This window comes from Larus michahellis, chromosome 8 (assembly GCF_964199755.1).
Source record: "Larus michahellis chromosome 8, bLarMic1.1, whole genome shotgun sequence".
Classification (NCBI taxonomy): Eukaryota; Metazoa; Chordata; class Aves; order Charadriiformes; family Laridae; genus Larus; species Larus michahellis.
This window is the reverse complement of record NC_133903.1, coordinates 32,670,630-32,692,633: the sequence shown is the minus strand read 5'-3', so window position 1 is coordinate 32,692,633 and position 22,004 is coordinate 32,670,630. Positions and strand designations below refer to the sequence as shown.

Sequence of the window (22,004 nt, the reverse complement as noted above, 5' to 3'; positions counted from 1 at the left end):
CAGTTTTGTATACATCTGCAATTGCAGGGACTAGCAGAATGAAAAAAAATAAAATCATTCTTTTTATAAAGATCTAGTAATACCTTTAATCATATTACAAGCTTAATGCATTACATTAATTTGTTAAATTAACACAGTTGGACTTTTAGATCAAACAGAGAAAAAAGACAAGACTGTGATCCAACAAAAACGTCATAAAAACACTGCTGTTTAAAATAGACCAAGTATTTTCTTGCACTTGAACCCTAACAAAGGAGTTTTTCCTTAAGGTAGTCATTAGGTGTTTTGTCTTTGTTTTTGTTACCTTTTCTTTTTTTTTTTTTTAAATGGTAATGTATCAGCTCTACTGCTCTGTTAAATACATTCTAATATGTTCTTATTCCTGTGAATATCAATTTTCTTAGGACACCTCTTCTTGGTATTAGTAGTAGTTGTGATAGGATTTCTTTCTCTCAAGTTTGCATTTTACAGAAGACCACAAGGCTCAGAAGATTGCTGTGTGGAAGAAACGCTTGAGCCAAACCATCACGTTGATATTACACAAAGTACAGCCCAGCTCCGGTATTCTTTCTACGCTGAAGAATTCTCACGTCAGGTAGTGGAAGCTAACTCACTTATTTCTTTGCTGTTGAATGATATTTATTTTTTTTTCCAGCATCTCCCCTTTAAGTGCAATTTACATTTTAAGATTCTGGAGAGATATCTGCTGCTGCCAAAGGGCCCCATATGATGCAGTCATTCCACCATGCTATGGGGAAAGAAGAGGGCTGGTTACAGGGACCCCCACACCTTCTCTTTCTTGCATAGCCAAGTAAACTCCATTACAATTGATGCAGTATGCAGAAAACAGAAGAGAGGTCTAATTGAGTTTAAAAGCTATACAGTTGCAGCCTCATTTAGGAAATGCCTCCAGGCTTGCTTGAGATTTAGTAATAAACCTAGACCACAAAGCAAAGTGAATATTCAATTCCACATGCCCAGGAGGGAGAGAAGATCCTTTTCTCCATACTTCTAAACCCATGTTAGCCCCTTCAGTCTTTCTCTAAGAAAGTAGGATTCTAGTAATCCAGGAATCGTCATCTCCATTTTTCTTATCCTGAAGGCGGAGCTGTATGCTGTTGACAGTTACCATAATACGTCAGCATCATCACCTGAAATCAATGCCCTGGTTTTCTACATCTTGTTAAAAAAAATAAAATCAACCAACCAAATAAAAAATAACAAGAACCAAAGCCATTTTCCAGCTAAGCAGATTAGAAAAATAGAAGTGGCCACACAGACTTTGGGAACAGAAAAGAAATTAATGTTCAGCGTTTTGCTTCTGCCACAAGTGGCAGTTATAACTAGTACCTGAGAAGCTTTCTGCCCTTGATCAGCTGCTCAGTAGGGCATTTAAAATCATTTAAGTGATCTGTAGCGATGATTTGAAACAAGATAATCCACAACCAGAATATCTACAGCATTTAATGGATTAATTAGTTATGGAAGGAGTCCAGGATCAGCCCCCAACCCAGTCATGAACATGTTCAAGAAATTTGAACACAGACATATTCAACCATGGTAGAACATGTTCTGAAATAATACCAAGAAGGTGGAAAAAATCACAACTAAAAAGTTGTTTTCACATTCTTTGTTTTTACTGAATCCCGGCTTTATTCAGCTTTTAGCGTCTCATAAGAACAGACCCACGAAACAGTGGGAGAAACACTGGAGCTGAACATCTAGAAACACTTCTTTAGATAGGTTTTCCTTCTTCACCTCTATATACACACTGTAATCATGACTAGAGCAAGCAAGCAGCAAGATGAAGAGAAAAAATCCTGTGAGAAGCAGCTGAGAGAACTGAGGTTATTTAGACTGGAGAAAAGGAGGCTGAGGGGAGAACTGATTTCTCTCTACAGCTACCTGAAAGGAGACAGGGTGGGTGTCAGTCTCTTTTACCAAGTAAAAAGTGACAGGATAAGAGGAAACAGCCTCAAGTTGTGCCGGGGAGGTTTAGATTGGATATTAGGAAAAAAAAAAATCACCGAAAGGGTTATCAAGCATTGGAACAGGCTGCCCAGGGAAGTGGTTGAATCACCATCCCTGGAGGTATTTAAAAAGATGTGTAGACGTGGTGCTTAGGGACATGGTTTAGTGATGAACTTGGCAGTGTTAGGTTTACGGGTGGACTCAATCTTAAAGGTCTTTTCCAACCTATGTGATTCTATGAATGACAGGTTCAGATCATTGGCTATGTTACCTTATATGCTGCTTTAGATACTATCCCCCCTTACATGGGATTCGAGATGCCATTACTATATCCTTAGATCTAAGTGCTTCTTGCACTCACTTGAGTAATATGAATGCATTTAAAGACTGCAATCCATAATACAGTTTCCTTTATACCGTATATACACATCACGACAGTCACGGTGAAAGTATTTCAACAGATACAATATTATCAGATAGCCAAATCATATCCTTGCTGTCCAAAAATTACAGCACGACTCCATACAGCAAAACAGGAACATCTGGAATTCTGCTCTCATGAGGGCAGCTGGGACTGCACCACTACATCAGGAAGCTAACTGTGCTCTCCACAGGGAGATTTTACAGAAATTCAGGAATAGTTACAGAACATACTCAGGGCTTTTCACAGAAAAGTAACAATCATTTTGGTTACTGTAATAATTACTTGTGTACAAGGCATTTATTAGGAAAAAGTTATCTAAATGCATAATATGCTTGTATGACAGAGAAATTGTACGCATTCATGCTATGTTTAAAATCCAGTTGAGCATGAAGAACGGTTCCCTTTCACTTCAGAAATTATTTTTTAAGTAGAAAAACAGTGTTATACCTAAGACTGATTTTACCAAACCTGCCGCTAAGAAGAGTTTTTTTACTGACTCATGTTTGTTCTGATCTTATTTAAAAAACAGGTTGGGAAAATGCTAACCATTACTTCTCTCAAATTGTGTTTTGGTTTAATGTTATTCCTCACAGAGGGTTTGTGGCAACAAGTGCAAGAAAAATTACTCATTTCTCTTTGGCCCAACTCTGTTATATGACAGGAAAGTGACCACTTGCAACCTTGATCCATAACAGGTAAATAAAGCCAGGTGAAATTAATTTCTTACCTTAACAGCTGTCACGCCCTCTCTAGCTTTTTTCCAACACCCATGCACATGCACACCTTTACACATTTTTCTCATTGTGCAGGTAAATCACAGGACTGTGGCTCACTAAATATGATATTACTGCTCATTTGGCTTCACAGATTCCCACAGGACTGTAGGTGCCACATACTACTCAAATACTATCTGTCTATTCTGTGCGAAGTACATGCACGCTGTCCTAGCAACCTCCAAATGCTCTTAACTAAATTGTTAGTTAAGCCTGGAGCTTTTTGGTTTCTTAGTATTTATTTTTCCACTTCTTTCAGCAACTGATTAATTTTTCTGCTGGTTGTGCTGTTACAATAGTTTTCACAGTACAGAAAAGGAGGAGATGCAACATCACTTTAAAGACCATAAATCCTTCTTCCATTCAGAGTCTTTGAAGCAGTATCAGTAATAATACTACAGTTAAGAGATCAGTACCAGTCCATCTTCATGAAGTATATAATTTCTGATCTTGAGGGCACAAGTTATGCTGGTAAAGAAATCAGAATACTGCTTCTGTGCTATTCAAGCTGATAGTTTCAAATCTGTTCACATGGGCAAACTTACGAACATTTCCATTATACTCTATCCAATGCTTTCAATTTCAAAGTTTCTTCTGCTCTTAAAAATCATCTGATACTTATGCCTAATCCATCAGAGCATTTCGAAGAAGATTTAGACCAAGTAAGTGAGGCGAAGTGATGTAAATATGCTGCAAATTTTTCTAGCATTTCCCCTAAATTTCCTACTAGAACATGTTGCAACTTAGATTGAAGGTTATAGCTATAATACTAAAACCCTAGGCTTTTCTTTCAAAGTCTGTGACTCCTCACAGCTATTAGCAATTTGATTTGTAAGCAGCTGTTACAATACCCCTAAGCTCTTCCTGACTCTTACTATTTTTACAAACACTTCGACTAATTTGGAGGAGATTCCAGCACAGGTTATTAAGCTCTAGGTAAATTCTATTTTTCTATGGCTATCAAGAACAGGGGAAGGAATTCCTAGCCTGCCAGGCCAAGCTTTTGTGACAAGGGCGTTAAGAAATAAATCATTATTTTTCAAAAGTCACAAGCAGAATTATAAGAATTTTGAAAGTAGACAGTCCCCTTCAACACTATTTTCAGCAACTGACATATGTAGATTCTACAATTACAGTAGAGGCATTTCCTGTCATTTTTATCTTGCATGTGAAGACATAATAAAAATTAAAGAAGCAAAAAAGTTCACCCAAAATTCACACTTGTAGGCTGCATATCTATGTAAGTAGTACATGATAAACCATGAGCTATGCGTGCAGACAGGCACAAGTCTGCAAAACACTGAATCCAGAAAATTCAGCACAAAAAGTCAGAGGCCGCTAGTTATTTGAACTACTGTTTTTTCAATAGTGGGTACACAAGGGGTTATTTTAATCACTGTGACTAGCCATAGTGAGAAAGTGCAGTCACACTAAGCCAAAGGATTGATTCCTTTGGAATTAACAAGGAAAAAAAGGTACAGTAGGAACTGAAAATAAAAGAAATCTCGTTTCTGTTTGCATGATTTCTGTTCCACTGTCAACCAGAAAGAAATTGTAACAAAAGGAGGTGTTAGTACCTTGGCAGGGCAATAGAAAGAAGAAAGTAGCAACAAACACAAGACGAGGAAATAAAGTGAAGCCAGGTTTTCTCAATACTTGTACCTCAAGACAAGTACAAGTACCTCAAGTACCTCAAGTACAAGTACCTCAAGACAGAATTTTGACATTTTACTCGTGACGCTTCCAAATAATAAGAAAGAAAACAAGGACCTCTACAAGACAGAGGCTAGAAACGGTGCAGTTCCCCAACATACTCCAAGGTTGTATCTGTTGCATTTGCTGTTAGAACTTGAGAAAACTTAACCTTCCAAAATGTATAACTTACAGGCATAATTTCTAGTTAAAATTCTTGGACTACCTGGAAAGAAACTTTATTTAGAGTCACTAAACACTTCTTTGGAGAACCTCCTCTGTCCCCTGCCAAAAGTAAGACGTTCTGATTGTATCAGCCACGCATAATGGTTTAAGTGAAATCTTTCTTCACGGCTACTCAGAAAGGAATAAACATAGACAATTGCTTTCACTTGGCCAATGTACATTTTTGCATTTTATTGACTGTTCTGATCAAGATTCCTTCCAAAACCAAAGCAGTCATAAGATTTCTTTTTACACATGCTAGTACCAGATTTTGGAAGACCCCAAGTACTTATATGAACACACAGGATCAGTAGAAAGCCATTTTGATGATCACACATTTGAAAGACTCTGCTTCAAAGAAATAGCTACACATGACAGATACCAGATAAAGATAATTCTCAATAAATAACTTCTGCTAAGGTCCAAAGTTTCTAAATTAATGCAGTAGCTTTATTTTTCTTTACTTCCCTTTACCTTCAGTATAAAGTAAATCCACGTCATATATATTCTAGCAGAGAAATATATATTGAATTTTAGGTATGATTTGTTTTTAAGTGAGAAAAGAAAGGCATACATACATGCACACATTTACCACACTTAGAATGTGAAGCTTGTACTATAAAGGGAAACTGCTTTTCTGAAACCCCCTACCTAACCCTTTGGCAACTATTACTATTTATTTTGATTTATTCACAGAAAAGAAAATGGATTTAAACTCTGTTAGCACTGCGTGAATATTTTGAAAAAAGTCAAAACTGGAAACATCTAGTATATACGTGGTATAGTACCAGACTTCCATACAATGAACCAGCTTAAAGAAAAAAAAAAGCCTAAGTGCAATTTACAAAGGCTTCATTCTTTTGTTTGCATTCTTTATCAGCATAAAGAAATAATGCAACTATTACGACAGTCTCCTGCTACAAATGGCGGAGCACTTTAAACAAGTTTCACTTACACAGCATTTCTTCTCCTCTTTTGAAATACGTGCTCAAAAAAAGCTTCACAATTAACATACTGTAGACATTTTCCAAGGTTCTCAAAGATCAGGAACTGTTTCTGGAAAGACTCGCTCCAATTTGGCAAACAATTACAGCATACATTACACTAAGGTGCATTAAAAGTTTGGCTTCTGTTAAGGTACGGAAACATGTGCTTACCCACAGTTAAGTTCAAAAAGCAAAATAAAGTCAGTCATAATTTAAAATGTGGGTAAAAAAAAAAAAAAAAAGAGGAGAGCAAGGGAAAGGACAACAAGTCTAAAAGGCAGAGAAAATTACAACAGCCGAGTGGAAACAAATGAGATATTATAACCAGGATGCAGTCACAGGACTATGTGTAACTCTGTTACAGCTAAACACCAATAGCTTCTGGTGAAATTAGTTCTGTGTGCTACTTTAGTAAAAGTATAAAGAAGCATATTCAAAAGCCAACAAGCACAAAGACAACATAGTCATGACTATTCACAATAGTGAATTCTGTGCTGAATGTGTGAACAAGACAAGAGTTAGGCAAAATACAAGCAGTCTCCCTTTGCCTGGGATCTTTGTAGTGACACAAGCCAAGCAATCTAAACAGAAAACGTCTGTCCGTGCTAGGAGGAGGGGAAAAAATAATACCCCACAAAAACACAAACTGCTTTCCTCATCTAAAAATGGTAACTTTTGACAATACTTGGCACCACAAGTTCAAAGGGCTATTTTATCTGCATTGTAAGTACAGAGTCAGAGATTTTTTTTTACAGTATTCCTGTCTCCATGCTATTGCTTTTTCTCCCATTAATGGCATTTAAATTATAGACCTACTGCAGCCATGTAGTCAAAACACCACATCACCCAATAAGACACTGTATTATAATGTCAGTGTGTCTGTGTTTTAACTGTTCTTTCATATACTGTACTTCTCGTCAATCACCCTCTTTCTCTGCCAAAGAATAGATACAAGAGACGAGTCTATCTTTAGACTCCACTGAAATTTCTTACTCAGACGGCTGCAATACTTCATTCATCACATAGCCAAAACTCCTGTTTACACCAACGAAATTTTTAGAGCTACAAATAGTACAGAGCCAGTTAAAAAACATTCATGGAGAATTTAAAATGAAAATATAGGATATGGTTAGGGAGTCAGATAGAAATAATGTGCTTTAAACAAACTAACTTCCAAACTAGATCAGTTGGGATTTTTTGCTTCTTTTCTTTTTTAAATACAAGTTATTTTTTTTGTTTCCACTTTCAGTAAAATATTCCAGATGTACTGAAAGACTGTTTTCCAGAAGCAGGTATCTATTGACCTGTACATATGTACAGTTATTCACAATAACAAGTATTGATTAAATAACAATTTGCATTTTGAGAGCATCTTAGGAGAGAATAAATTAAAATTTCTAAACAACTGTGTGACAAAATCTGAGACATTTCTTCTTCTAAATTATTTTAACAAAGAAGGTAAACTTGTCATATGAAGTCACTTCATATGACAGAGCTAGGTACTGAATCCAGATTTTTGGCTTGCACTTAAAACTTTTTTTTCATCTCAAAAGCCCAAAGAAAGCTGTTTCAGGGTCACAAAAGTGCGTTTTGGGGGTGTCTGCTCCTATAAGCTGGCCTCCTGCTTGCGCTCCACTTAAGATGAAAGGATTTATTTATCTAAGGAAGAATTTTCAAGATTTCACGGTTTCCTGTTTTCTGCAATGCAAAGTACGTGCAGTTCATCAGTCTGAAGACTCAGACCCTCAAGTTAGTGCTTCAAAGTATTCACACTAAGAAAAAAGTTTTACATTATTAAATTAGTCAGCAGATTTTATTCTGTATTGGCTTATTTCTTATTTCTAATGCCATATGCAAAATAACAGTGATTTTTTCTTATTAATGGCATAGTCTCAACTCAGAAGAGCTTAATATCAGGAATCCATTAACTTTTTTGAGCATGTTCTAAACTTGCCAAGATTATCTAGTGCAACTGAATATATTCAACGGTCCAACTAAACTTTTACAAGTGTTCCCACTGGGTGGGGGTTAGGGGGCTGAGAAAAACCAGCCTACAATTTTGATTTGAGATGTTGAAATTGTTTTACTTTTTTCCTAAGTGAAAAGAGTATTTTATATTTTAAAAGTGACCTAGCTTCTTTACATCTTTTAATTTTCCCCTCCAATGTAGTGTCTTTTATTTCCCCCCTGAACTCCATTTTAAACACCATCCAAAGATACAATGATTTGGAACTGGATAGCAGAGTATGAAAGCAAAACAAACCCCCCCCCCCCAGCTATTCACTCATTCCTTCTCACAGTCAAACAACCACAACAAAAAACCTGCCACACTATAGGTGCTGGAGAAAGTCATGCACACACATGAATATCCCAAATGTTTGTGGGTTTTTTTTCCTAAAACGTCAATAGTCAAAAAGATATATTTATTATTCCTGGCCTTTAGAACAGAAAGCTCAGAGCATCCTTTGGATATAAAAGTTCTTCTCAAACTGCTGACAAAAAAAAGCCATGTAGAAGTAGATTTAATTTTAAAGTCTTGAACTGTCTGAAATATCTTTATCAACAGAAGTGCCTCCGAAGCAGTTCCATCAAGCCTTGTAGATATATACTCAACAAATGACTGAAATCAGAGAGACTCCCGAAACAAGCGAGGTCAGAAGGGACCTCAGTACCTCACCCAGTACAAAGTCCTGCTCAAACCAGAGCAAAACCTGGAATTACCCTGTGCTGGGTGCCTTGTCCAATCAATTTTTAAATATCACCAAGAACAGAGATACCAGCCTCTGCTGACGTGTCAGTAATGATCTCAGACAAAAACTTTAAACATTTATTTAATAACAACTCTACACATAGGCTTACATCCTCAGCCAATGACTAACATGGAAGAACATCTACATTTTAGCTATAGAATTTAACTGTTCTTCATGACTTGTGGTCTCCTTAGTAAGAAGAAACAGCTGTGGTATGTCAGATACTACCCCATGGTTACTCTTGGTAAATGATCTCAATTTAATCTAGACCACTATGTAATGGTGTATTAAATGATTTAGTAATGATCACTGAATCTAGCCATGGATGATCCTTTGAAGATACTTTTAGTTTTTGCATTGTTTTCATCTGACCACATTCATCAATGCCTTACTAATATTTAGTTTCTTTTAAATTAACATCATTCACTTGAACTGCCTCAAAGGCTCTTCAGAAGTTGTTGCAGTCAGCCTGAAGTGGAGTCATTCCAAGTATTGATAGTTTGTTCTGACGATTTGATCTGAAAATCCTTCTTGCACAGAAGTAACTAGCCTTTCCTAGCTTCAACTCTAAACATCAGCATAAAAATTCCTGTTTAACTTAATTGAGAGCAAAGTGACATTGGGCCCTTCTGAAAACCTAGTCCGAGGACATACTGTTTAGCCCAAAGCTACCCCTAGAACAAGTCACTATTTATAAGTGCATATGACAAACCTCCATAAGTAGCTATTAAAAGATACTAGGTTTGATTGCAGAAGATCTCTAGCTCCTAAGTAAAGAGTTTGCCTCCTTTAGTTGCTTCCATAAAGATTTTGATCACTGGCCTTTAAATAAGGGTAAGAATACTAGGTAGTCTCTTCAGACACCTGCTTGAAAAGATGTGGTATTACATGACAAAGATTTAATTTACGCTTGACCTCTAGCTGGCTGTAATTTATGTTTCAGGTATAAAATGAAAGAACTTGCTGGGAAACACTAAAATACGTTCCCCTCTATCCCTGCTCTAAACTGGGAAGTCAGGCCTGTTTTTAAGATTACTGATATGTCCCTGTTGACATCATCAATAGAAATTAACTGATTATTATGTCAGAATAGGGAAAGAACTTCATTTCAACACAAACCAGAACTAAGTGAGAATCAACTTTACCCTCTGTATCCCTCCTTACAAACCACAAATCTCAAGTTACACTATATATTTCCATGATTGTCAGGGATGTTAATGATTAAATACATTCTCTTTTATACCTTGTTATATACTTATTTTCATATCCTCTTCCTTTTTAAATCCAGTAAAAATATTATTTATTATTCAATTTACTATGTATCAAAATGAAATTATACTACTTTTCCAGTACATGCATTCTTCAATACTTGTATAGAAAGACGCAAAATTAAATGTTTAAGTCAGTACATTTTCAAGCAGATATTATTTATGGAGTGCTGATGGAAACAAGCCTTTACAAAAAACCATGCAAAAATATTTTAGTTTGCTTCTTGACAACATAGAAATTTTTTGCTCTGGGAGGTCCAGGAAATAGACAAAAATATTTCACGCTGTAAAATCCTTTTTCACTCTTTACCATCCAAAAGGTCTATTATTCTTGTGTCTCAATGATCCCCCTTTATTCAGATCTGCTTACGTTTAATCATGTTCACAGTGACCAAATTTTGAATTTCCTGAACCTCTGTATGTTCATTTGCTTTAACTATTTCAGACATATTTCCCTGCTTTCTCTAAATAAATTCCTTGCCTTCTTCTGTTTTTCAACTTGCATGCAAGGGTAGCACAACTGTCTGTAATACCTAATTTGTGTATTCAAAAATCCAGCCGTACGTATTTAATAATTCCTTGCACAGGCAAGTAGCAAGCATCTATATTCAGAGACATGTGATGGGACTGAAGGGGACAATGAGATAGAAACTGCCTGTCCGCTCTGGGCTTTTCACTGCTTGTCATCACTCAAATGCATAGGACTGTAGAGAAACTTCTAGCAGGGCTACCATACTTATGATTTTTAAATACTGTTGTAGATTTAATGATAGAAAATTAAACAAATTAGAATAAAACTTAAGCTACTACAGCAGAGAGTTTCCATATCAGTTTAATAATTACTTTTATAATCAGAAAATAGATACTTCCTAGAGTGAACGTAAATTAACATAATCTGTGAACTATTTTGCTGAGCTCATCCAGAGACCTCTTTTTAAGCTGCAAATTTTGAGATACACTTTTAATCCTGTGTCTGACAATTAAACATTTCAATTTTCATTGGCAAGTACCTAAGTCTGATTTGATAGAAATATGGAGAGCCAAACTTCAGGGGGAAAGAAACCAAAACCAACCCCAACCCCCAAAAGATTTCCCAAACCCGTAGAAACATCTATGCTAGCATTCTGGGTCTGAAAAATATGCCTCTATTGCCTGATCACATCTCAAGTGAGTATCTGTGACAAGTTTAACAAGAAATGATTTAAACAGTGCACTAAGTTATCTTCAGTTTATAATTACCAACTTGTCATAAGCCACAGACATATAACCCCTTGTGATGCAATCTACATTGCCACAGTTCACACCAGAAGAATAGCTCCTGAGGCTATTATTTCCCTTTTTCCCTTCTGCAATGCATTTTTCAACATATTTTTGAGTTTTTATCATTAGTGTTGAGTTGGAAGCATGCTTCTGCTGTGAACTAGTATTCCCCCACAAACTCTTCGTCCACCATGAAGGGAAGATGTAGGACAGGGCTGCAGTGGTGGGAGAAGAAACAGGGAGGGTGAGGGGATAAAGTATGCAATCAGAAACAGTAGCTCTACCAGACCTGTATTAGGCAGCATCCATCTGAGTCATAACAGCTCTTCAACTGCACCTCATCATAAGCTATTGCACACCACACCTCTCACAAGAATAGGCATGTTTTCCATGTTTCCGCACATTTAGTCTCATTTTACATAAGCAACATTTGTTCTCCTTCATCATCTCAAATTAACGAATGAAAAGAATCAAATGAAATTCAGCAATATTCATACTATAACACTTTTTTACCATGAGTTTTTCCAAGTATACCCAAAGGCATCTAGAGAGGAGTAACTAGATTATTTTCAATTCTCTGATCTTCTGACTAATAAACAAAAAATATCAGCATAAAGTTTCAGTAATAAAGCAGTCTAACAACATACTCAAGCATGTGAACATGGATAAAGCAGCTCAAAACACACAGCTAACTCCTTTCAAAGTCAACTGAAAAGGAAAATACCTTCTTAAAAAATCCCCATCTAAAACGGAAAATCCCCCCTTTTAAGACAGGCTCTAGGTGGCATACTCAGTGTAGAAGAAAACTGCATAGCACTTTTTAAGGTTCAACTTTGCAGATAAGCAAGGATTAGGACTCGCATACGCTGAAGGCAGAACATTACATTTCCAGAATAAAGGTCATCAAAGGTTTGTATTGTTTTGGTGGTGAGTTTTGGGGGTTGTTTTGTTTGTTTGTTTTATGGTTTTTTTAGTTGTTTTTTCATTTGTTTTTTTTCCAAAAAACCCCAGGAGAATTACTGCCTTGAAGGTTATAAGTTGCTCCCACTAGTTATTCTCCATAGTAATAGTCTTAAAAGAAGAAAACTCTCAGAGCTGTTTCCCATTGTTTTAACTCCAGAAAAGATAAGATATAATGAGATATATTGTAAGATATAATGTTTTCATCTGGGCCATCCAACTTCTTGCTGGCAGAGTAATAAATAGAAATAAACTATGCAGTTTGGTACATGTGAATATAATTTTCTTTTATCTTCTTAGGTTTACTTTCAATGTGGCTTAGCTAAAAACTAATTTGCATACTAAAAATCCTTCTCAGACCCTCAAATTCATATGCTAACATTTTCAGCTATCAAAGTCATATGCATAAATACTGGGTTCATACATTAGACTTCTAGAATTAGCTGTTGAAGCTAAACCCTTTTATGGTGGAAACAGACTTTGTGGCTCTGGTTTACCTGCTAAACCTCTTCCTGGAAAACTATCCAGCTGGAGAAAACACATCCTGTGTACAGATTTCTTGGCTGTGCCATGTCACACATCACCCAGGAGCTGTTACTTTAGCAGAAGGAGCAATATCAAGTTAGACCTAAGAAGAAAGCAGAACATGAAGCAAAGAATATATTAGCCTCTCAGTTAAGGACAAGAAGAGGAAACCAAACCCCACAATCATTACATTAGAACAACCAAACGAATGAAGTTATAGAAATAAATTTTGTGGTTATTTTCCAAGCATCTATACCCAAAACATCCATAGAGATTTTTATCTAGGCAGCTATGTACATTGTATATTGCTTAAAGAACTATGCACATAAGAGGACCTCTCAGAAATCAGCAGGTTGACAGGAGTGCTCCTAAATTAGGTGGGGGAATAGTGAGAGTCACAGGCCTAGAACTGCAGCCTTGAAACTTTGGATCTACAGCGATATGACCAGGAACTTTCTCCTGGAGTTTGGCCCTGAAAACACTCCTCTCCCAACTGACAAAGGGGCAGGGACTTTTACTGCTTCCCTCTCAAGGAACAGCTTACCCACCCAGGGCATTAAAGACATAGATTCAAATTACAGCTTTACCAATGGGATTTTGAAGCCAAATCCCTCTCTCCTACCTATGACCAGATATTCTGATTGAGACATGCTCTCAAATGCCTCCTCAATAAGCTTTCCCTATTTACAAAGAACAATTAAATATTCAGTTGGCAATAGGGAATATGCTTAGCTACAAGCTTGGTAGTTGAGAAACCAGCTTCCCTCGTTTTTAAGGTTTGGTCCAATGACTGCTCATGGGAGCAGAAAGCACAGGGAAAGGGAATCGCATGTCCTTCAGCCTGTTGTACAAGACATGCCCAAGTGAGGCCAGCAGGCCACGTCTGCAGAGGGGGTCAGCACCAGCCTGGCCTAAGCAACAAGGAATTCCTCTGGCAGCTATTTTCGTGGCCAGGGGCTTTGGGCACCTCCTTAGTGAGACAAGCACATAATAGGGTGTTTTGAGAATTCAGATTTTGAATTTAGGTACTATATGCTAGTTAAGAACCTATGCCAGCTGTGGAACACATTTAAGCAAAATAATGCAGCTTGATAGGGTTTACACTAGGGCAATTTTGTAATGATTGTTTTAAATGCTTACTAAAAATTATTTGCATATTGTAAGTGTGATTGGAAAATCCATTCTATTCTTTCTTATACAATCAAATGGCTCTTGGTATTTTTGGGAAGGTTCCTGGATTCTATAAAAACTGGAAATGCCATGAAGATGCATTTATGATTGTGAAAAGGTTTTGTTTGCACATTTGCTTCAGCATTACTTTTTCTGATTAATATTACATCATTTTAATTTTCAGTACGCCAACTCTGTACAGACATCATCTAGGTGGTGAAAGCTGGGGGCAGCTAAACTGCTTTATAGGTACTCTGTTGGTTGGCGTTCTGTGCATGTGCAAGGCAGTTTGATGTTGGTATTTAGACCTGATTGGCAGCAAAACACTTTGTTTAAAATAGAAGAATTTCTAAATTCACTAAAGTCTTAGCAAATGAAGAACTGAATGACAAATATGACAGTAGCTGAGCATAAAGGCATTCCATGGAATATAAGATACCAAAAGGAAACAAAATGGGACCTTGCTACCATTTGAGACCAGAGACCAGTTTAACCATGCAGGATGGCAAGACATTTGTTACGTAACAGCAGCTTCAGATGGCGTTTTCAAATCCTGCCATCTTTCTACTGAAGAACAGAAGATTAGACTTCTACAGACTCTGAGAGACAGGGAGCGGAGCCAGCAGCAATATTTAGCCCGGAGTGACTGATTTCTGGCACCATCTATCTTCTCTGCATCAGGAATCTGGCAGCCTGGTAGGTGCTTTTAAAAGACGCTGATTGAATAGTTGATACTAGTGCTATACAAAGGCTCAAAACATCACAAGAAAGAATGAGAAAGAGTAGGTTCTAAGCCCCAAAATGGCATTAATTCTTCCCTTTTTTTTTTTTTTTTAAAAAAAGAAAATCCTGGGCAGAATGCCAAAGACATTGTTCATCATTCAGCCTCTGACTATGCATCTCTGACAAACATCTAATATATACTAAATGTTTTAGGCACAAAGAAGCCATAATGCAAGAAAGACTCTTAGTTCTTAATTTTCATGAGACAAGGTATAATCTGCAAAGTACAAATTTTTTTTGACCAATAAAGCTATCCTATTTCCACTCAGAATTGCAAAACTCCAACAAGACTTCGTAATTACAAAGATAGTGAATTTGTACTCATTCACTCCACTTACAAGGGTTTTTTGAACTATAGAAACTAATTCATCACCACCGGCTTTGTATGAAAAACTGCTGATCATTTGAGATTAGCAGCCATGTTTTGTTGCTGATTGTCAAAATGGAATCAATTGATGAGATGTACAAGCTTCAGATGCTTGTGCACTGTAAAATTTTGCAGAAACATATTTACTCATCAATGTAAAGACATGTTTACAGATTTACACCTTGAGAAATAAGAAAGGAAGACAAATAAGGTTGGTTTAGGTCTGCAATAGAGGAGAAAAGGGTGGTGAAAGAGGAAATAAAAAAATCTTACTGGACTATACCAGTCAAGCAAGCATACTTTCTCCAATTTGGAACCCTTTTTCATTTTGCACAGTGAAACTTTCTTTCCATTTGCCTGAAATCTCATGAAATGTGCTTTAGGAGCTAATCCCTTCACATTTGGTTTACTAATCTTAGGCCCAACCAAAGCAAGCATTCTTAAATGCGTGACCAACCCACTTTCTCATTTACTTGATCTTTTCATCTACATGCATGCACAGCTACTGAAATAGAAAAATTAGCTATATTAACACACAACTAATACATACAAGTTTACAAATAGAAAGAATGGAACATAGTTACATGCTTTTTCCTATAATCCACTTAAAGTGATATTTCTCTACCTCTCCCTCAGTGTCTTGGCTCAACATACTCCATCTGTATAGACAGAATTTTCTGAGTAAAGAGGTCTAGGGTTATTCTGCTCTTGATTCATTCATGATCAGCCTTTGTGCTTTGTGATTTCAACCAATAACTGAAGCGTAAATGCAAGGGAGACATGGCTGCCTATTTGTTTTAATTGTATTTCAAAGTTTTTCCTTTAAAGAAAAAAGTCTTACATTCCCTTCTCCCTAGATATTTGGGGGGTTTTAGACTACACATTTTCCATTCTTTTGATTATACAAGAGTATGAAGGACATGTATTTTCCACGGCATAGGGACAGCTGATATCCAAACCTTAGCAAGTCAATACTTGATGTGGCATGAATAAGAGTATCCAAGTGGAAGGAATTTCAAGATTTAGACCTGAGTAAGAATTCAGACAAACCCAATGAGCTGCAGGCAGAAGCCCAAACTGAAGCTTGAAACTACTTTCAAAGTCAGCACCTGTTATTTGAAGACACATTAAGCTCATTGAACAATTACAGATCAAAATGGAAAAGCAAGTAAAACAAAATTAGGTAATGGGAATAAACCAGAGGAATGTTCACAAAGGGGAAAGGAAAATTGCAACATCTGTCAACAGCCTATATCTTGGATGTCTGTTAATGGTTTTATATTCAGTTATATGTTATTCAGTTGTAATTACTACAAAGTGTGAGCGTCTACATAGTTTGGATGAGCCACAGATACTAGAACTAAAGAATCTTAGGCTACTACATAGTGTTCATCTGAAATATACATTGCATTAAAATTAACACATTACTATGTATTGCCCTTTTCAGTGCTGCACAAAAGAAAGCACTGGAATTTTTAGCAGAAATTCCACTGAGTGTCAAGGGAAAGTCCTTTTGAAATCCCTTGGTCCTTTTGAAATTCTCTGCCTGTAGTTTCAGAGTAACACGTTGTTTGAAAAAGGCTGGAAGGTAATTTTCTAGAAAGTTGTAATGAACTTTCACTAAGCCCTTCTCCCTTCCTTTTTCCTAATGGACTCTTAAATACAGCTGTCTTGAAGCAAAGTGGCTCGCACATGCATAAACAAACATGCATACATGTAAGCTCTTGGCTGCCTATATTTGTGCCAATTTGTTTTAGTGGCAGCATGCCCAATCCAAAACTGTCTGCCCCATAGCTCCTCAAGAAAAATGTTATCATGGATTTTATTGAAGATGTTACAGCATTGCTCGTGTCCTCTTTCCAGACAGCAACTCTGCTGTTTTCTCCCACATGGAGTTAGATTTCCTGGCATGCACATATGCAAACCACCACCCCAAAAGTCAGACATGACCTTCATCTCTACTTGTATTCTCATATGCCAATAAAATAAGTCACAAACTTAGCCAAAAAGAAAAATAAAAATAAAAGAACAAAATCCACATCCAGCAAGTACTGGATTTATGTGAATATTTTCAGAAGACACTTATATTATGCAGGTAATCCAATATAATCCTAAACAGCTGAATGAGATTCTGATCTTGACCCTCAGGTACCCAAAATAGGTGCTCGAGCACAAGCATTGGAAAGAAGGTGAAGAACAGAGGAGAGGGGAAAAGTGTTAAAGGTATTATAGGAATGGGGTAATGCTACCCTTATTTTTGATATTCAGGAGGAGTTTGTCATGACTACAGTAGCCCACTCCCTTTTTGCACTGAATAATTCCCAACATTTCTTTATCACCACATCTCAGATACACATATTGAAGACTTAACTTTCTGATCTTGCAAATGTGGGTAGAGAGAAGGAATGAGAGAGCAAGAAATACCAGTAAGTTTCCCCTCTCCTTGCCCTCACATTACTGAATGATACTTCTCTCTCTCTCCAAATACCTGAGGAATTCACTACCTCTGCAATAGAGGGAGGGGAAGACTGAAAGGAATCAAATGATGTGTATATGCATCGTAAGTTGTTTTTCTTTTGTTTTGGATGGTGGGTTTTTTTGTGTTGTTTTTTTTTTTTGTTAGTTTGTTTTTTAAATATAACTTTAAAATGTAAAATATATAAACATATGTTTATTTATCAACTAGTGGGGGTGAAATTGCAGTTCCAGAGGAAAAAGTGACCAGGATTTGTCACTCGTCACTCTGTTATTGCCTTGTTTAATGGATTTTACATATTAGAGAAGAATCTAGATCTTAGAAACCATTTGTCTTCAATTTCCTTCCAGTTTTTGCCCTAGGAGAGGTGGGGCAAATTGCTAAGTTTTTTAACAGCTCTTTATTCTCCTTCCTCACTTCACTGTGTCTTACATTACATTAGCAGTGCTGTGAACAGCATATGACAACAATACTGAGCTCTTATGCAAGACGTTCAGACTAGACCCTCATATGCCAATTAAGCATGATCCACATTTCACAACAAGAAAAATAAGTTCCAGAGACTTGAACAGACTGGTTATATCCTTTCTTTGGTCATATTATATTCTTTCCTCCATCCTATTCACTAATTTATTTCCTCCTCACTCTCATATTCTGTCTCCCGTAGCCTTAAGGGACAGTATTTGGAACCTTAAACCAGTTTCAATCAATGGCATGAGGTCAGCCATCACATCCATGGGACTGGCAAGATTAGAGCATATTTATCCCAAGTCCAAGTGCATTGCCCTATTCAGACAGCTATGCTGCCTGCTAGTTATCAGGTTGAATTGAAAACAAAAGTTATATTAAAAGACAGCAGGATCATTATTTCTCCTTTCTGCCCCCCTCCTCCAGTGCCTGAGGTCATTTTCCACAACAAAAATAAAAGCCCTTCTTGGAAGTGTTTTTGTGCTAAACAGCAGTGGTTAATTTCTTGCAACTAATTAGTTATTCAAGTGAAAGTATAATGATCCTCCAACATGATTGAAAGTGCTTCAACTGAGTTTCCTGCTAACAGCATACTTCTAGAAGAGACGCAATAAATCAGCAGGGTTATGGAAATCTTTAAACAAAGCAAGTCTACGACAGGAACCCATTAAAGATATAGCCATGTAATATTTATGTACCTAACTGACGTGCTTTTAACTTAGCACTTTCAGCTATAGCTTTTTAGCACCTGGGTCATATTCACTAAGAATGAAATTCACCCTATCTGCTAAAAGCCAGCATAATGTCTCTGCATTAGGTGTTCGGAGTATACAGTTACCATAGGACCCAAGTGATAGAGCCTTTCCACTGAATGGAATTTCATCCAGATTTTTCTAAAGAAAAATACAAGCAGAACATCTTTAAGCAGCACAGAAATTTGAATTTCAGCCTCAAACTCCCCGATGACCCTTAACAAGAAAATTGGTAGGTACCTAAGCAAGAAAAGGTTTATAAATCCGAGGAGGTTCTGTGACTCTGTGAGATATTGATGCAGAAACAAAACTTCTCAGAACAGCCAATGTCACCTATGGTTGTTCAATTTATGATTTTTTGAATAAGAATAGTTACTGAGATACAGTAGCAGATCTATAGAGATTTTTAAAGAAGGTGCTGACTGCATAAAATGCCATCCACTTACTCCAAAAACTATTAATTCATTACAGGTTGGTTTACACGTATTAGGTACTGCAGAAAAGCAAGACCCAGTTGTATAGAAATACATTTTGCTTATGTTTGAGTCTTCTGGATATTACAGATGTACAAATCTGATCCCCTTAAATCTCCAAAAGGAAGAGACCTTTCCCTTTCTTCCATCACATTAAACTATTTCTGCACGTGTGTTGACATGTATTTTTAAAACACACATAAGCGTATGTGAAGCAAAGGGAATGGTTAATAGTCTCCACTTCCTTCGGCTATACATGCTTTCCCTTATCCCAATCACTCACTTCATTGCCATTCTCCCAGTCAGTCTTCCCACTTGCTATGCTAAGTATTTCAACTGTGCGCCCAGTCCTTCAAAGTCTGACCTTATTCTATGTTCAGAGCTTTGTAGGGTTGAGTCAATAGCATATTTCTTTTGAATGGTTGTTCCTAGATATCACTTACAAAAATCCAAAGCTTGTTTACATCATTTAACGTGCCTAATATCTTAGTTTGAGACACTAAAAAACAAGTAAGCAGAAAAAAAAAAAAAAGTTTTATGAGATAGAATTTGGATTCAAAAACCATTTTCAGTTGAGGTCCCAAACACTGCTTTATTTCCTGGCCTACCCTTCTTTACTGCATCAGATGGCTGTAAAAAGGGAAGCCTCACTGCTGTGGGGCTGGAAAAAAGAAACTTTAGGAAGAAGGGTAAGAACAGCAGTTTCCTGGGACTCTGGGAGGGCGGAGGAAACAAGAGGGCTATAAGAAATTAGCAGGAAAAGGGGATTTAAGGGCAGAAAAGGAGACCAAACATCACTCCCCCTTTCCAATAAAATCATCTTTGCTCTCACTATAGGTTTTTTGGGCCAATGACCACTTTCAACTCGCACTTTCTGTTGGAAAAATAAATTAGGAGTCCAGTTTAATTTTCTCAATAGAAAGTTTAAAGTGGTCACTGGAGCACAAAGTACTTTTCAAAGGGCAGCCGAGCTCAAGAGGGGCAAGGAGGAGGATGTTGAGAGTGCCACAAAAACACAGGCAGATTAAAAACGTTAGGAGTGCATCATTTTTCGACAACAAACATAAGGCTTTAATAACAGTTCCTACAATCTTGTATCTATTTATTGAAGTCTATTTTTCTTTAGAACAATATATATTACTTAAAATTACCTTTGCCAGGGCATAAAATAAGTAGTTGGTGTGTGTTGGTCTTTATTAAAAAAAAAAAAAAAAAAAAATCAGAAAACACTAAAAGAACTAGGCGTTTGCTCCCTGACTACACAGCATTATGCTTCGTGTTTGTGCTGTAAATCATTGGATTCAGTACAAGTAACTGTACTGCAATGGGTTTTGCTATGCTAAGTATTTCAACTGTGTGCCCAGTCCTTCAAAGTCTGAGCTTATTCTGTGTTCAGAGCTTTGTAGGGTTGAGTCAATAGCATATTTGTTTTGAATGGTTGTTCCTAGATAACAGTAACAAAAATCCAAAACTTGTTTACATCATTTAACATGCCTAAAAGCTTCGCTTGAGACACTAAAAAAACAAGTAAGCAGAAAAATGCAATTCTTTAGAACGATCTCTGTCGTTGAAAATAAGGAGTTACAGCATCAAAAGGCAAAAAGAATGTTTTGCCAACTCTGGACCAAAAACTGTTTTGTTTTTAAACTGGAGCAATTACTGGCATAAAAAGATTTTAAGGAATTTCCTCTTCTCCCTGAAGATAGCCACGAGCCTTTCTGCTAGCCCAGAGTGCATATTGTAGTGATTGCAAGATAGGCATGTCTTGTGGGTCCTACACAGTAGCCTTTATCACACAGAATACATAATGGAGAGTCAAAACAAAGCAAATCAGAAAATTCCATCAGTCCTATGAAAACTTTGTTCCCATCTGAGCAGTACCTTCAGCTCCAGTAGACAGATATTACATCAGCTGTTTGGCAAATGCCCCTCTATTCTTTTCTTAACTCAAATTGATATCTTATTCTTAAGATTTTACCAACATGTACACACAGACCTACAGAGCATTCAACATACTCTCAAATTGCATTTGTGGTCTAACTTCTGTAAAGTGTGGTGATATTTTTAGGAACAAAGATGAAGCATAATCTCTCATCTGTTTCAAATTACACATGAAAAATACCGACTACGTTAGCAACAAATAGATTTTCATGCAGAAATTTCACAAAGGAAAATATGCAAGAATGCCAAAATACAAATACAGTAAAAGAAATAATGCGAACAGGCAGTGATTTACCCTCCTTACTTTTTCAGAATCACAGTTCTAGCTGAATGCTGTCTGCCTTTAGTTAGCATCCAGTACTTTGTAATAAACACAGTATTTGAAGAAATATACTTTTTTTTCATATTGACATGCTAGAAAGCTCCCGATACTTAACCTGGAAGCAGACACAGAAGCCAAAAAGGTGCCACTTTTCCAGTGAAGATGTGATTTCTCCCCTAAGGGCCTGGGGCAGTGTGCCTCAAATGCTAATAGCTCGAGTTGTGTGCAATAGCCCTGTATTGTTTATATAGCACTTCACATGTTCAAAGCGCTATGAGATATCAGCCATCACTACACTTTTATGAGGCTGTAAGTATTACCCACTAAACATCAGGGTTCAAATGACTCGCTCTTGATCAAAAGAAACTTTGTGCAGCAGGACCACATTATTTGAATTTGGTAATTCTCGCAGTCCATT

At 36.9% G+C, this 22,004-nt stretch overlaps 1 long non-coding RNA gene across 1 annotated transcript in view; it reads right to left on the bottom strand.

Moving 5' to 3' along the window:
* Window positions 1-22,004, bottom strand: part of LOC141747403 (uncharacterized) — a 152,923-nt gene that overhangs the window by 99,305 nt on the left and 31,614 nt on the right. The window contains exon 2 of the long non-coding RNA XR_012588715.1: window positions 12,807-12,937. This is a non-coding gene — a long non-coding RNA (uncharacterized LOC141747403). The remainder of the gene's footprint in view (window positions 1-12,806; window positions 12,938-22,004) is intronic.